The 14,856-nt window shown below is 50.3% G+C and overlaps 1 non-coding gene across 1 annotated transcript; it reads left to right on the top strand.

The window, feature by feature from the left end:
- The first annotated feature begins 11,458 nt into the window (after positions 1-11,458).
- TRNAK-CUU lies at positions 11,459-11,531 on the top strand. The gene has a single exon. It is a non-coding gene; the product is annotated as a tRNA-Lys (tRNA).
- The last annotated feature ends 3,325 nt before the right edge of the window (positions 11,532-14,856 follow it).

The following is a 14,856-nucleotide window of genomic DNA, read 5'->3' as shown; positions in this document are numbered from 1 at the left end:
CCAGGCCCTTCCTGAGGTCCAGCTGGCTGCATTCTAACCCATGCTTTTCCAAGACTCATTTTGGCTTGCCTTGGTTTCCATTCCTTACCACCCAAGAGAATTCCTTCCAACTGTTCCAAGAAAACAGTGGGAAATCCCATCTCATTAGGTAGTAGGTACACCAGCAGTCAGAAGAAGGCCTCTCTGTAAGAAGGCCACATAAATAACTCTCCTAATTAGGTAGCAGGTCGAATTTAGCATGCCTTAGAAAGCCTTCCAGCTCCAAATTTTAGAAAACTTGAGATAATATATAAAGGCTTTAGACCGGGGGCACCTGGCTGGCTCAGTCAGGAGAGCATGCAGCTCTTGATCTTGGAGTCCTGAATTCAAGCCCTACATTAGGCACAGAGATTACTTAAACAAATAAAGGCCTCAGATCCAACATGGTGCACAGATGTGTTCTAACTGCTGTTCCTGTTCTCTTGTTTTGCACACCTATGTTTTTTAATTGGAATTGTTAATATTATAAAATCCAGAGGTTTCACATGAAAATCCAAAGGTATGGCCTTTCTGGGAAAATCAGCTCTGACAACATCGGGTCCATATTCCCACATGAATCCGATCAGCTAGGGCTGAGCTGTCACCATCTCTTTTATCTGTAGCATGTAGGTGTCAGCGTGCCACAGGCCCCTCCACTCCCTATTGCCCCATCAACCCTGAGCCTGGGTATCAGTTGCCTCATCAAGCTTGCAATGTTGTTTTTCCCTATAGTTAGGTTTCTCTGTACCCAAGTTCCCATCAAAAGAAGAATTAAAAGATAAGCAGGGTACAGCAAATTTCTTGCACACAGCCTGTTTCCCTCCAGTAAACCTTTATTCCCTAAGCCCTGCAGGTATCTCTGTTTGCACTCCCCGGTTTAAAGGCTCAAATAACTGCTTCCAGCAAGGGACCTGGGTACAACGGCATCTTAAGGCCCATCCCTGATGAAAAATCTCAAATCACAAAACACATTTCCAACCAGCTCTTCTTTTCTAAAATGCTTTTTCACAGTATTTAATGCTGAATTTTAAAACTAGCCTGATTCTGCCCAAAGGAAAGCTACTTTTTGATATTTCCAAAACTAGTTTCACTTTCTGAGCCAGATGCACCACATATGAAACAGCAAGTCCCGCCTCTGGGTCACTGAATCCTGAAACGGCCCCGCCGGGCTATGCCCTACTGAAATTGGTTGAAACCGGCAGTGTGGAATTACAGAAATCAGAGGGGTCCTCACTCACTCCTGAGCATTGCTACTGCACTTAGGATTAAATTAGCAGGTGTTGGAAATGATCTCTTCTTTGCAGACAGTGAAATCTCATTAAATGTTACTACAAAATCAAATAAGGAGATGGAGGCATTCAAGTAGGAAATGCTGAAGTTCACCTTGGGAGTTATTGGCAAGTTGTGGTCTTCTTAGGGGAATGGATGGAGACCCAGATTTCCAGGAAGTAAAGGGTGAGGACAGCCATGGCCGCTCTCCCAGCAGACCTCGGGGCAGGGCCCTGCAGGATCCTGAGTGCACATGTGTTTAACTGTGCTTTCTCGGTAACCACTGTATTTGTCTACTTGGCATCTACTCATGACAGGGCCACTGATATTAACTACAGTTTCTCATTTTCTATATAGTCCATGCTCTGGATTTGGGAGTCCTACAGACCCAGGGACAGGCGGCCCTTCCCAGGGCTAGCTGACTCCTAAAGAGAATCACAACCCGCCCAGGAGCACCCCTTTCACACCCAAACCAACCAATATCAGGTCTATAACCCCAACCACCTCCTCATCTGCCTCCCACACACCCAGGGAATACTGTCCCTGCCCTAAATAAGCCCAGGACCAGGTGCCAGCTACTAGAGGCCCCCGGGAATCCTTCCAACTAGCCAGTGCCAAGTGGTTTACTCCGCCGTCTTACCTTTCCCATGGAAACCTACTAAAGGCTTGGCCTAGGCTTTCTTCTTGCTCCTGTCTGCTTCCTGAGCACCCTGGAGCTTCTCCTATGGCCCCACAAGGGATGTGGTGAGCCCCTCTCTGGGGCCTGTGAGCATACTCAATGTATTCCTTTTGAGTCCTGTTCTTGTCTCCTCTTCCCAGGGCCCCACCAATCACGTTACCACACCACACCCAACACCTACATTCTTAGGAAAAGATGAGATGGTGTTTTTGAAATGTAAATTTGTGCTCACTGCGCCCAGTGTGTCCCCCTTGCTCTCAGCTCCTCTCCCATCCAGTCCTCTGGGCCTTCTGTGTTCACCGCCTCGGGGAAGGAGGGACCCAGAGACAGCTGAAAAAAAGAATGGATGCTCGGCTTTTGAGTTTCAAAAGCCTGAGCCTCTTGGGGCGCACTAAGTACTCCAGTGTTTAGACAGAAGATTTGAAGGAATAGGTAATGAGCAAGAGCAAAGCTTCCCTCCTGGAGACTGCACACGTTCCCCAGACTCGGGGACAGGAGAGGGGAAGGGGACAGGACGAGGGTGGGAGATCACCAGGGCCCAAGACCAGGCCATCAGAGGCTCCAGAGAAAGTATGATAAGCACAGGATAGAACTTCAAGGTTAACTATTTTCACCTCAAGCAAAAGGACTCGACATTTTCCTTATGCAGTGGGGAGTTACTGCAAGCAAATGAGCCAGCTTCCTACAGGCTTCTGAAATACCGAGACTGCTCATCAGAGACCTCGTCTATACTGCTCACATGGGGGTTTACCACCCAGATCCCCCTACTCCGATGGGCCTTGTTGCCCCAGCTGCTGTGAGTGTGGGGTTCACACACAACCTTAGGCAGCAGAGCCCAAGGTCATGTCCACTAGCAGGGTGACCCCCAGCCAATGACTGCTGGGGCTGCGGGTATGAAGGCCCAGCCATCTCGGCCCAATGGGAGATACTCCCAACCCAGACATCCTGTACTCTAAGCACTGCCTCAGAGTCTTCTTCCTAGAAACCCAACCTCAACACCTCGTTTTCACAAACTGAATGTTTATCTGTCCCCCAAATTCATATGCTGACATCCTAACCCCCAGGGTGATAGTATCAGGCAGTGGGGCCTTTGGGAGGTGATTATACCATGGGGTGGAGCCCTCACGAATGGGATTAGCATCCATGTAAGAGCTGGCTTCCTCTCTCTGCTCTCCATCCTATGAGGATACAATGAGAAGGTGCCATGTGCCAGCCAGAAAAAGAGCCTTCCCCAAGAAACTGGTCATGCTGGAGCCCTGATCTGGAGCATTCAGCCTCCAGAATGGTGAGAAATACGTGTTTGTTGCTGAAGCCACCCAGCTGACGGCATTCTCTAGTAGCACCCCGAGCTAAGACATCTCCCTCTTATTCACCACCTGCCTGGCCCCCAGACTGGTAACCACTGGTTTAGGGCAAAGGTGAGCTCTAGCTGCCACTGAGTTCCCTGTGAGCTGTGTGGCCCAGGGTTGGGGAGTCATACACAACCTCCCTGGTTTGTTTTTCTAACTATGACATGGGGATCATGGTACCTGCCCTACCTCTTCCCGTTTTCAGACCACAGGATGTGAAAGGGTCTTACAGACCCCGAATCCAGTCAGCCATCCAAGGCTTGAAGACAGCTGTCAAACTGCTTCAGAACGTCGGGGACAGTTACATTTGTAAACGCACGTCTGAGAGACACAGGAACTATTACCTCCTCCTCCCCTTCATCATCATCTAGCAAAATCAGCCTCTAGTGGCCTCTGGCTGGTGGGAGAGCATTCTGTGTCCCATCCCAACCTAATCACATTCAGTAGATAAGCATTCTGGACAATTCCTCAACAATATGTTTCATAGAAAGGTCTAACCACGCCTGCCCTTGTGTGGACTTTCCTTCTGTTTAACTCAGTGCTTCTCCAAGGATGGTCCCCAAACCAGCAGCAGCAGCATCTGGGAACTTGCCAGAAATGCAGATTCTCAGGTCCACCCCAGACCTACTGAGGCAGAAGCTCTAGGGTGGGTCCCTAGCAGATGTTTTAACAAGGCCCCCATCCAGGTAACTCTGATGCACCCCCAGCAGGAGAACCACTGAGCTAAGGGAAGCCTCGCAGCCGTCACCTGTGAGACGCTTTCAGATCCTGGGGTCTGCGGATGGGAAAGGGAAACCGGAAAACAAGCCCCAAGGGGCTATGGACCCCCTCCCTCGAGCCCACCCTCAAGCCACACAGCTCATAAGGGACTCAGCAGCACACAGACCGCACCTTTGCCCTAAACCAGTGGCTACTGGTCTAGGGGTCAGGCAAGCAGTTAATAAAAGGGAAGTGACCCAGGCCAGGTTCCCCGGGAAGGAGACAGAAATGGAGGTGGGAGCGCAGGACGTTGGCACTCACCCTTGACAGGCTATGGAAGGAAGGAAGGGGAAGCAGGAGTGGGCAGAGGCAGAGATGAATGGTGGTACAAGCCTACGATTCACTATAACAGCTTCTGGGCAGATGTTCCCCCACCTCTGCCCCCTCCCCACAACGACACTCCTTCCCACAAAAAAACAGCAGTCCAGAGCACAAGCCAACACATAAATAAAGCAGCCTGAATCAACTGGGTTTATACCTTTAAGCGGAAGTGATAGATTGCTTTATAATTTATTAGCCCTTCCATGGGGAGCACTCAGATACAAAGTGAAGAACACATTCAAATGTTTTTTATGCATCTAGTGATATAAACTCTATCAAACACTATATAAATCCAGATAAAGGTAATAAAGTTAGTACAGTAAAAGACCAATGGCAATGTAATAATTGATGCCCCCTGGTAACCTACCTAAAATATTACAATAACACAAGTCTCCAAAGAGTATTCTCTTTTTCTCCTCTGAGATAAACCTGTTTTGAGCTTTAAGATATTTAAATAAGGTTAGATTGAATTAATCTGGTTTACACTCATAAAGATGCTTCAGGTGTCTGTGGGCTCTGTTTACTTGGATGTGTCTCTCCCATCTCCTAATTTTCCCTCCAAAGGAAGATAAGATCAGGGGCCCCAGCACTGAAGAACCATCCCTAAACTAGCATTGGGTATCAACATGCCTGTGGGTGCAGTTAACTCTCTTTTCAGATCCTTTCCTGGCCACCATCTGCAAGATGTGCTTCTGGGAATAAAAATCATGCTGGTTGGGAATTTATTTAAAGTTTTCTGCTGCGCATCCTGGCTGCACAGAATCTATGTGCAAATCCAAAGTAACGCTGGAGGATGTGCCCTGAGGCACAAAGTGTCTCAGGACGTTTCTTAGGTGTAAATCTCAGAAAACCAACTCAAGATGGCTTACGAGGAAAAGGAAGTTTCTTGGTTGAAGGAAATGAGAAGGCAAGGGAGGGAGGGTGCTACTTCATGCCCTCTGGAAGTGGGGAACCACAGGCCTGCATCATCCCAGCAAACGTTGTGAGATGAGGACCAACAGGCCAGGCTCATCGCAAAGCTCAGGGCAGCAGCAGGGGAAGATGCTATCCTCTGATTGGCCAGAGGGAGGCTGTGCCCTGATTGGCCAGCATGTTATCTCTGACTGGTCACATGCCTCTCGGGGGCTAGGTAGGCCAGCAGACCCTGAACCAAAAAGGATAGCTGGGGAGGGGGCATGCATATCAATGCTGGGACCCAACCCTGTGGCAAAATCTTAAAGGAATGTCTACCAACAGAGCGCAGACAAGAGGGGACTGGCTGAGGCACAGATGACCAGCTCACATCCCACGTTCTGTGCATAGGCAGGATCCACAAGGAACCCCCAGAAGAAGAGGGTCTGGACTAGTTAGAGACTTTTGTATGAAAAGGACCCAGGTTGGGTAGCCTGGGTGGCTTAGTCGGTTAAGCGTCTGCCTTTGGCTCAGGTCATGATCCCAGGGTCCTGGGATCGAGCCCCACATTGGGCTCCCTGCTCAGCAGGAGCCTGCTTCTCCCTCTCCCTCTGCCCCTCCCATCTGCTCATGCTCTCTCTCTCAAATAAATAAATAAATAAAATCTTTAAAAAAAAAAAAAGAAAAAGGAAAGAAAGAAACTGCCCCAGGCAAATCATCATCAAACTAAAAGCAGAAGAAACAGAGAATGTTTAGCCCAAAGATGTGATGTGATATTTGTTTGTCAAACAGGTAAGCATACTTGTTCTGAACAATTCCAAAAGCTCAGAGGGGTGGGTGATCATGGACACAAAGAAAGAAGAAAACAACAATCAGATCTGAGCTTTGATGGGATGGGTTACCTTTTTAAGTAGTGAGTGCCTCATCACTGGGAGCAATCAAACAGCACACAGAAGGAACATCCCTGCGTAAGGGGAGGGTCACTCTCAGATTCCTTTCTCTTGATTTAATGTCTCCTAAAAATAAGCGTCCCAAGCCCAAGACAGTAATAACTTTAAACAAGTGGAAAATCCTGCCCCCTTCCTCCTGCCATCCACCCAGGCTCTCCCGGCGGGAGATGTGATGAAATGCTAAAACCCCAAACAGTGCCACGTCAGAGACACTGGAGATGCCTAACAAGCAGATGGAGCCAAAATGATGGATTCCTCCAGACTGCAAAATCCATCACTTCTCTCCACGAACAAAGGGCGAGATGAAGCTCGCCTGAAAGCCGGCTCTGGTTTAAGAATCAAAGCACTTCAACATATCACAAAAGGGTCCAAAATGGAAAAACCAGTATTTGTACAGAGGAATGGAAGCTGGGGCTTCCGCTCTATATGACACTGTGTGTGCTAGAGACACTGAATGTGTCCCTAGGTCCCCAATATTGTGCAGTCACGCCAAAGCAAATGGGAATCACTTAATAAGGGCTTCCAAATGCTGCCACGCAAACAATAACAGTAATCACAATCATAACACTGGCGTGCTGTTTTGAAACACGGCATCTGAGTTGGGGTGGCATGTTAATAAACAGGGCTCGAGATGCCGCCCAGGAAGCTGACTTCCTCGTGACTCTAATGAGCCCTAATCATATCCATAATCCTATGCATTGTCTACACAGAACAACTTACTCCCTAACTCCAAACTGCTCCCACTCCCTGTGTGGGGAAGGCGGCGGGGGGCGGGGTGCTGCCCAAGCTCATACTGACAGCAACACAGATTTCGTGATCCAATGGGACTGACATTCCATTCAGCACAGGGCAATTTCCAATCGATACTGAGCTATCACTGGATGCTAAGCCGAAAGCCACAAAGATCACAGGAGAGATGCCGCTGGTCATCGCTAGGACTGGGGTCCTCAATCGGTCAATACCCTCGCTTGTGGTCAGTGGAATGGCGATGCATGCCCTGCTTCGTTGGAGAGGCACACATGCACCCCACTGTGTATCACCTTGATCGCTGTTCTCATGGCTACCCCGACCTGCGTCAGGCTGCAGAGATGTCTGGGTGAGTCGACTCAGGCACCCCAAGGCAGGCCTGGACTGGGAGCCGGTGACCCCACTTCAGAGCCTAGAGCTCGAGGTGCAGCTGGGGAGCAGGGCAACGGGATGGGTGTACACATCTACAAGGACATGATGTGGAACAAGCCGGGGCTGAGCTGGTCTGGGGCACAATGCCCAACTGTCCCCAGTGTCACGTCCCCCGCACGTTCTGGGTAAGCAGGAAGCCAGGGCACTTGAACTCATCAAGAACATCACAGACATGCCAGACATGGGTCCTTCATGCTGTGGGACAGTTGCACCCCTCCAAGTCTGGTCACAAAGACCTGCACCAGCTCCCAGGTAAGGCCCCCATCTGGGCTCCGGAGACTGGCCTCAGGCAGCAAGGTCTTGCCTTCCAGGTCAGAGCCCCAGTGGACCCCAGCTGGCCTTACCACGGCCTCCTGTGACCAGGATCGACCTGTGAGGGGGAAGGAAGGGCCAGAGGTTCCTCCAGGGGGTCTTTCCCTGGCAGGCCTGTGGGAGGTGAGGGTGGCAAGCCTTCCACCCCCATGACCACACCGTGGCCCGGATGGGGAGGGACAGGGCTCCTGGGAATAAGGAAGAGTTCGCACCCACTCTCCAGGGCCTCGGTTTTCAACACTGTTCTTTCATAATAGGACTGTGAAAATAAATCAACAAAATGAGAGGAAAAATGAAAACCAATGAAACAAAAGGAAGCCAATAAAAATAGTGTAGTTGCTGCCTCTGAATTATTTCAAGGGAGACTGGTTTTCCATCAGTGCTGGTGGCAAAGAGTTGTTGTTGTAAGTAAATATATTTACGTGAAAAACTGGCAGAGACAGCTGGTGCTGATATCTGGGCAACGCTGATCTAGCTCAATCCACTCACAGCACAAATGGGGAAACTGAGGGAGACACCCAGGCATTAGGAGCGAGCCTCGGTTGGACTCCCGAGTGCCTCCTTCAGTGGTTAAGGAACTGCACCCAGAGCTCACTTCCAGGACAGGAATCTGCATTTTAGAGCCATCCTGCAGTGCCTGCAGCTGGGAATGGGTTCTTCCTGCGGGTCTCGCAGCACACCTGAATGAACTGACCTCTGTTGAGGGCGGGGGGGCAGGCCAGTGCTTTGAAGACCTGCACTACCACCTCCTCGAGACCACAGCCATCTCAGCCCCCAGCTGTCCTGGTCTCAGAGGCAGGCTGGGGCTCCTCGAAAGTTCGGCCCGCAGTTCCCACACGACCCAGCAATTCCGCGCCCAGAACTGGAACGAGTGTTCAAAGACGAGTGCGCGCGTTCACAGCGGCCTTACTCACTGGAGCCAAAAGGTGGAAACAAGCCGCACGCCCATCAACACATGAATGCATCAAGAATGTGGCCCATCAGTACAAGGGAACAGGACCCGGCCGCAAAGAGGAAAGAAGTACTCGTACACCTGGAAAACATGATGCCCGGTGAGAGAAGGGACCGACACTGTACAGTTCCACCTGCAGGAAGAGCCCAGAAGAGGCAGTCCACAGAGGCAGCAAGCAGATGAGCGGCTGCCAAGAGGCTGGGTCGGGGGGAATGAGGAGTGAGTGCTTCATGGCTTTTGGGGTGATGAGAGATTCTGGAACTAGCCAGTGGTGGTGATCACACAACAGTGAATGCAGCATCACTAACGGTGAAGTCTGTCTTATGTATATTTTACCACAATTTTTTTTTAAAAAAGCAGGTCGACAGGGTCAAGCATGGGCAAGGCCTCCGGGACAGGGAGCAGAGGACAAGTGCCTCTGGGTGGCAGCTACCAGGAAATGCTGAAGGACAAAGAAGCCTGCTGGAGATCCCCCTGAGGCCTCCGCTGTCCTGGGCAGATGCCCCAGACAAATACCCTCACATGCTCGGAGTTCTTCCTCAAAGTGACGGTAGAGAGGGGAAGGAAGATGGAAGATCCCAGCTCCAGTGTGGCCTCAGAATTTACATCTCCCCCAAAACCGAGCTAGGTTCCGCAGCTGACCTAACTAGGCCAAGTTCTGCCATTTATTGGCTGTGTGGATTGGGGCAAATTACTCAACCTCTCTGGGCCTCTCCTGAAGAGCCGAGTGGCGATAATAATAGAACCAACTTGATGGGGTTGTTATGAGGATCAAAAGCAGGAATTCTGATACAGTGGTCCAGCACTGGACTTGGCATCTAACAGCATCTCAACAAACATCTCTTGCGACTATATTCTCGGACAACAAATATTGAGGACCTGCTACCTGTTAAAATAGAACTTCACACTGGAGCTTGTTGACTTCTGATGCTCCTCACATGTCTGCCTTCTGGTTCAGTCTCATCTTCAGGAAGGAGACTGAGAGGCCACAGATATGCCCAAGTACAGCAGCTTTAAAAAAACACGCACCCCTCAGTCATCAAACTCGGTTCATCCACACTGATGCCAGAAGGGCTTGGAGCCTACGTTAGTCTCCTAGGGCGGCCACAGCAAATTTCCACAAACAGGGTGGCTCCAAACAGAAATGCATCCTCTCCTGACTCAGAGCAGAAATCAAGGTGAGGGCGGGGCGGGCCCCCTCGGGAGACTCCAGGGGAGGAGTCTGGCCTCCTCAAGCTTCCCAGGGTGGCCAGCACAGGGTTCCTGGGCTTGTAGGCATCTCTCCAATCTCTGCCTCTGTCCTCACACGGCCTCCCCTGAGTCTCCACATCTTCTTCCATCCGTGTGTCTCTGTGTCCAAATCTCACCCTTATAAGGACACTTGTCACGGGATTCATGGCCACCCTACTCCGCAATGGCCTCATCCTGAGTCCTTAACCAATCACATCTGCCAAGACCATGTGTCCAAATAAAGTCACGTTCACAGGTTCCTGGTGGACATGAATTCTGGGGGGACAACCCAGGACAGAGACCATCCACTGCCCAGGTCGACAGGTAGGAATGAATGCTGACACCCAGAGGAGCAAGCTCACTCAGGAAATGGGTGTAACACCTGGGTGTCCTGACCGGGTCCACAGCAGTGACTTTTAATCACTTTGTTTAGCAGCAAAATCCTTCCATCATATTAAATCTTAGGAACCTCCGCCAATTTATCACACAGATCAAGGCGGAGCTGCTCTGGTTGGGGGGAGGGGCAGGCACACACACACCTGGGCCTCCCCAGCAGCCCCGGGAAGAGCCCCCCGAAAAGAGAGTGAGAGGGAGGGGAACTCACCCATCACCTGTCACATCAGGCAACTCCAGACAACTTTCCTGCAAACAGGGAGCGCAGGGCCAGTGAACGGATGGAACTCAGGGCCGTGAACACGGACGGAGAAGCCTCACACCATGTGCAGCCCCAAGTGAAAGACAGGGCTGCCGTCCAGGACGACCTGGGCGACAAACCCCACGTGCATTAGTGGGACCTGAGGTCCTGCCCCCGGGAGGGTCACAGGGATTTCGCTATCATGTTACCGTGAGCCCAAGCATCCTTTACATTTCCCCTACTTCAGAAGTACAGCACTTGCTCCATCCACAACTGTATTTCCTTATTTAACATGTGAGAGAAACAAAGTGCCAGATACCAAATTTCTTCTTCCTTGTATTTCGAGATCTGGATTTCAATAAAAGTGGTTACCTTTGTGTTCCTATTTTACTGTGTGCATTTAAAGAGATTTCCCTGGGACTGCGTTGCCTAACTACCGAAGGGGCCCATGGCACAAAATGGGTCAAGACTCCCTACTTTAAAGGAAGTGCCTCCTCATCCCAGCCCACCACCACTTGCCTTCTGCTGGGACTCTGGCGAGGTGTATAACCACCCGTGAGCTCATGTGATCACTCATTCAGCAAATGTGTAGGAAGCACAGACTCTGTATCAAGTCAACATCAAGGTCCTGGCAATTCAGACCTTCCAGCCCAGTGGGAGTGGCAGACCAAGTAATCACACTATGCGATCCCTGATTACAAACTGCAATGAGCGCATGAATACAAAGCGGTGGGGCGGGGGCGGGGGCGGGGGCGGGCAAAGGGAGACTGTCATATGGAAATGAAATTCAGTCTGGGAGAGGGATGGGCAGTCCAGGATGTGGCATCTGAACTAAAAGATCTGCATTCAATTTCCTGGGAACACGTCTCTATAAAAGTGAGGTGCATGTTCTTTTTAAAATAGTCTACTGAGGATGCCTGGCTGGCTCAGTCGGTAGAGCGTGTGACTCTTGATCTTGAGGTCATGAGTTCAAGCCCCATGTTAGGCGTAGAGAGAGAGAGAAAGGGAGGAAGGAAGGGAGGGAGGGAAGAAGGACAAAAAGTAAATTTAAAAAAAAGACATTTTAAAAATAAATAAATAAAATTTAAAAATAAAATAGTATACTGGACCCAAAAGGTCAATGCTAGGGTATCAAGGACTCCTGTCTACCCTCTAACTCTAGACCATCCAAGACCAGAAGTTCCATTCATGTGGGGTTTCCACCTGTCCACAGATGAAGCCTTACTTGCAATGCACCAGGAGCCCTGATACGACATCAGCTCTAATACCAGGTTCTGTCAAAGGAAGCAGGAGGTGGGAAACATGCCACTAATCAGAGCAGCACTTCTGTGAAGCTTGTTCTACCACTGACACCGTGGAAAAGACAGCGACTTATCCCAAAACCAGCTTGGAGTCCACTCCCTCAGCCCCAGTCCGGAGACACTAAGCATGTTGGTCAGGGTTTTCTTGCCGAGAACAGAATCCACTCCAGTTAGCTGACACAGACAGGGACTCTCAAGGGGAAGCAAAGGCCTTATGGATCAGTGGGGAGGTTGAAGAAACGAGCTCTAGAGGTTAATATTTCAGAAAGGAACCTCCAAGTCACCTGGCAGACCCGGGGCACAAAGGAGTGGTTGTCTCCTGTGCGATCGGGAAGCGACCAGCTGGACTAGGACGTTGCCACCACGGCTGCTCACTCCAGAATCACGCCACAGCTGCCACATCTGGAAGCCAGCACTTACGAAAGCCACGGCCATCCAGAAAAAGTCACGATCTCTACGCTGCCCCTGGGGCACCATGCCTGCTTCAGTCCACCCCATCAGAGCTGGTACTCCAAGGCCTGCCTCTCCAACCGCTCAAAGCCACGAGCAGGCACCGGGACATCTGCTGACTCGGCCCCAGGAAAGCCAAGCACCTCCGCAACGGCGCTTGCCTGGAGAAATGGCACAAGGGCGGCCAGGCCTCACCTCTACCTTCCATCTCTCTCCAAACTCACTCTCAATTTGGGGGCTTTGGCACCACTGAGGAAGAGGTATGCTGTTCTGTTCGGCCTGTGGAAAGGCAAGGATGCAAGCTCAAACTACTGACAACCAGCCAGCCACCGTGAGAAGAACAAAGAGAAAAGCAGAGCCAAGAGACTAAAACAAAAAGCTCCAATGGAATGCCCTGAGTTCCTGGATCCAACCATGCCTGAAGCCAAAACTCTGAACTTTTCCTTTACATACACACAAAAGGAAAGATTTTTTTTCTTGAAGCAGTTTGACTTCAGTTTCTATTTCCTACAACCAAGGGAATCCTGACTATGACTACAGTCTAACCCCTAAGGCCAGAGAGCCTTAGCTCTATCCTTGGAGACACAGGCCAGAGCAAATCAGAGATCTGAGGGAGGGGGGAGAGCTGAGGGAGGGGCGCAGCGGGCAGTTGGTGCCACGGATCTCCCCCCTGCACATCCGTGGTGCACATGATGCTGGCTAAGCACCACCAGCTAACGGTGGGCGCCGCGGCCGTGAAGTTCGCTGTCCAGGAGTTGAAGTCAACTCTAAATACACTAATGAGGGCGCCTGGGTGGCTCAGTTGGTTAAGTGTCTGCCTTCGGCTCAGGTCATGATCCCGGAGTCCTGGGGTTGAGTCCCACATCAGGCTCCCCCTTCTCTGTGGGGAGCCTCCTTCTCCCTCTGCCTCTGCCTGCCACTCCCCCTGCTTGTGCTCATTCTCTCTCTCTCTCTGTCAAATAAATAAAAATAAATAAAATCTTTAAATAAATACACTAATGAGCTGAGATCATGCCTATAAAGGGGATGAACGGGGTCCGCAGAGAGAGAACGTCTGGGTGGTCCGAGGGTAACCCCCTCACCTGGTTACATCGTTAACCCTTAGAAATCTCACACTCCTCTTCCCTTCCAGTTTCTAAACCTGAGAATTCACTTCAGCTTCCTCTCTCTCTCCCGCAAATGGATTAAACTGAAGTGTCCATTTGTCACCTCCTCCAGAAAGCCCTCCCTGACCTTCCCATGCCAGGCATCTCGATTCTGCCCTCCCATGCTCTCTCTGGGCATGGGCTATCATAATACCACGCTGGGCTGAAACTCAGCCTCCCTGTGGAGAATGTAAGTTTCCCGGGAATGAGGGTCTGCACCTTTCATCTTCCATTCCCAGTGCCGAATCGGACACCCGGGACTGTGTGGGATTCTACGGATATTTTCTTAACAAAGGAATTCATGCATCTCCTTCAGGTCTGCCATCTGCTTGGCTTCCCCTTTCCCGTATCAGCTTCCTGGTTCCCTTCTTTCTAATTACTCTCAGCACTTTTAAATTCAAGTAGCCAGAGTTTTGAGAGGAAACCAATCAACACTGGTCTGTAGAACTCCCATGTGAGCCCAACCCTGCACCTCCCTTCACCAGCTCAATCATCTCTCCTCATCCTTTCCTTCTGGCTTTCAGAGTTTTCCAAACAAAATCTTTCTCAAAAATCAAGCCCAGAAAACAGAACCACCAGACATAAAAATACCTGTTTGAATGCACTGTAATAAATGAACAAATACAAAATCAACACCTAATGCTCCTGAGAATTAACTTCGGCAGTACAGCCCGAAGCTTGAAGGAGAAGGAACAGGGAGAGAAAACCAAATTGCATGAAGCAGAGAAAGCAAAGCTTGAATCTGAGATTGTTTTGACAAACAGAGGCGGCCACGTGAGAGAAAACATGTAATAACCTCCCAGAAATTCCCCAGCGTCTTCACTCTTAGAAGCTAGCCCCTTTAGGACAAAAAAGAAGAAGAACAAAATCCAAATACAATCAAGTCTGGTTTTGAAAACTAAATACGAGGGCGCCTGGGTGGCTCAGTTGGTTAAGCGACTGCCTTCGGCTCAGGTCATGATCCTGGAGTCCCGGGATCGAGTCCCGCATCGGGCTCCCTGCTCGGCGGGGAGCCTGCTTCTCCCTCTGACCCTCCCCCCTCTCATGTGCTCTCTCTCTCTCATTCTCTCTGTCTCAAATAAATAAATAAAATCTTTAAAAAAAAAAAAAAGAAAGAAAACTAAATACGAGCAGTTGCTCTATGTTCTCTTCATCCCAGCCTTTGGTGCCACTCTCAGGTGAACAGCGCTGAAGACAGGGCCCTTGGAGGGGCGCCTGGGTGGCTCAGTTGGTTAAGGGACTGCCTTCGGCTCAGGTCATGATCCCGGAATCCCTGGATCGAGTCCCGCATCGGGCTCCCTGCTCGGCGGGGAGTCTGCTTCTCCCTCTGATCCTCCCCCCTCTCATGTGCTTTCTCTCTCTCATTCTCTCTTTCTCAAATAAATAAATAAAATCTTAAAAAAAAAAAAAAAAAGAC

Source organism: Neomonachus schauinslandi, chromosome 14 (genome assembly GCF_002201575.2).
Source record: "Neomonachus schauinslandi chromosome 14, ASM220157v2, whole genome shotgun sequence".
In the NCBI taxonomy this organism is placed as follows: Eukaryota; Metazoa; Chordata; class Mammalia; order Carnivora; family Phocidae; genus Neomonachus; species Neomonachus schauinslandi.
This window is presented reverse-complemented; position numbering and strand designations above follow the sequence as displayed.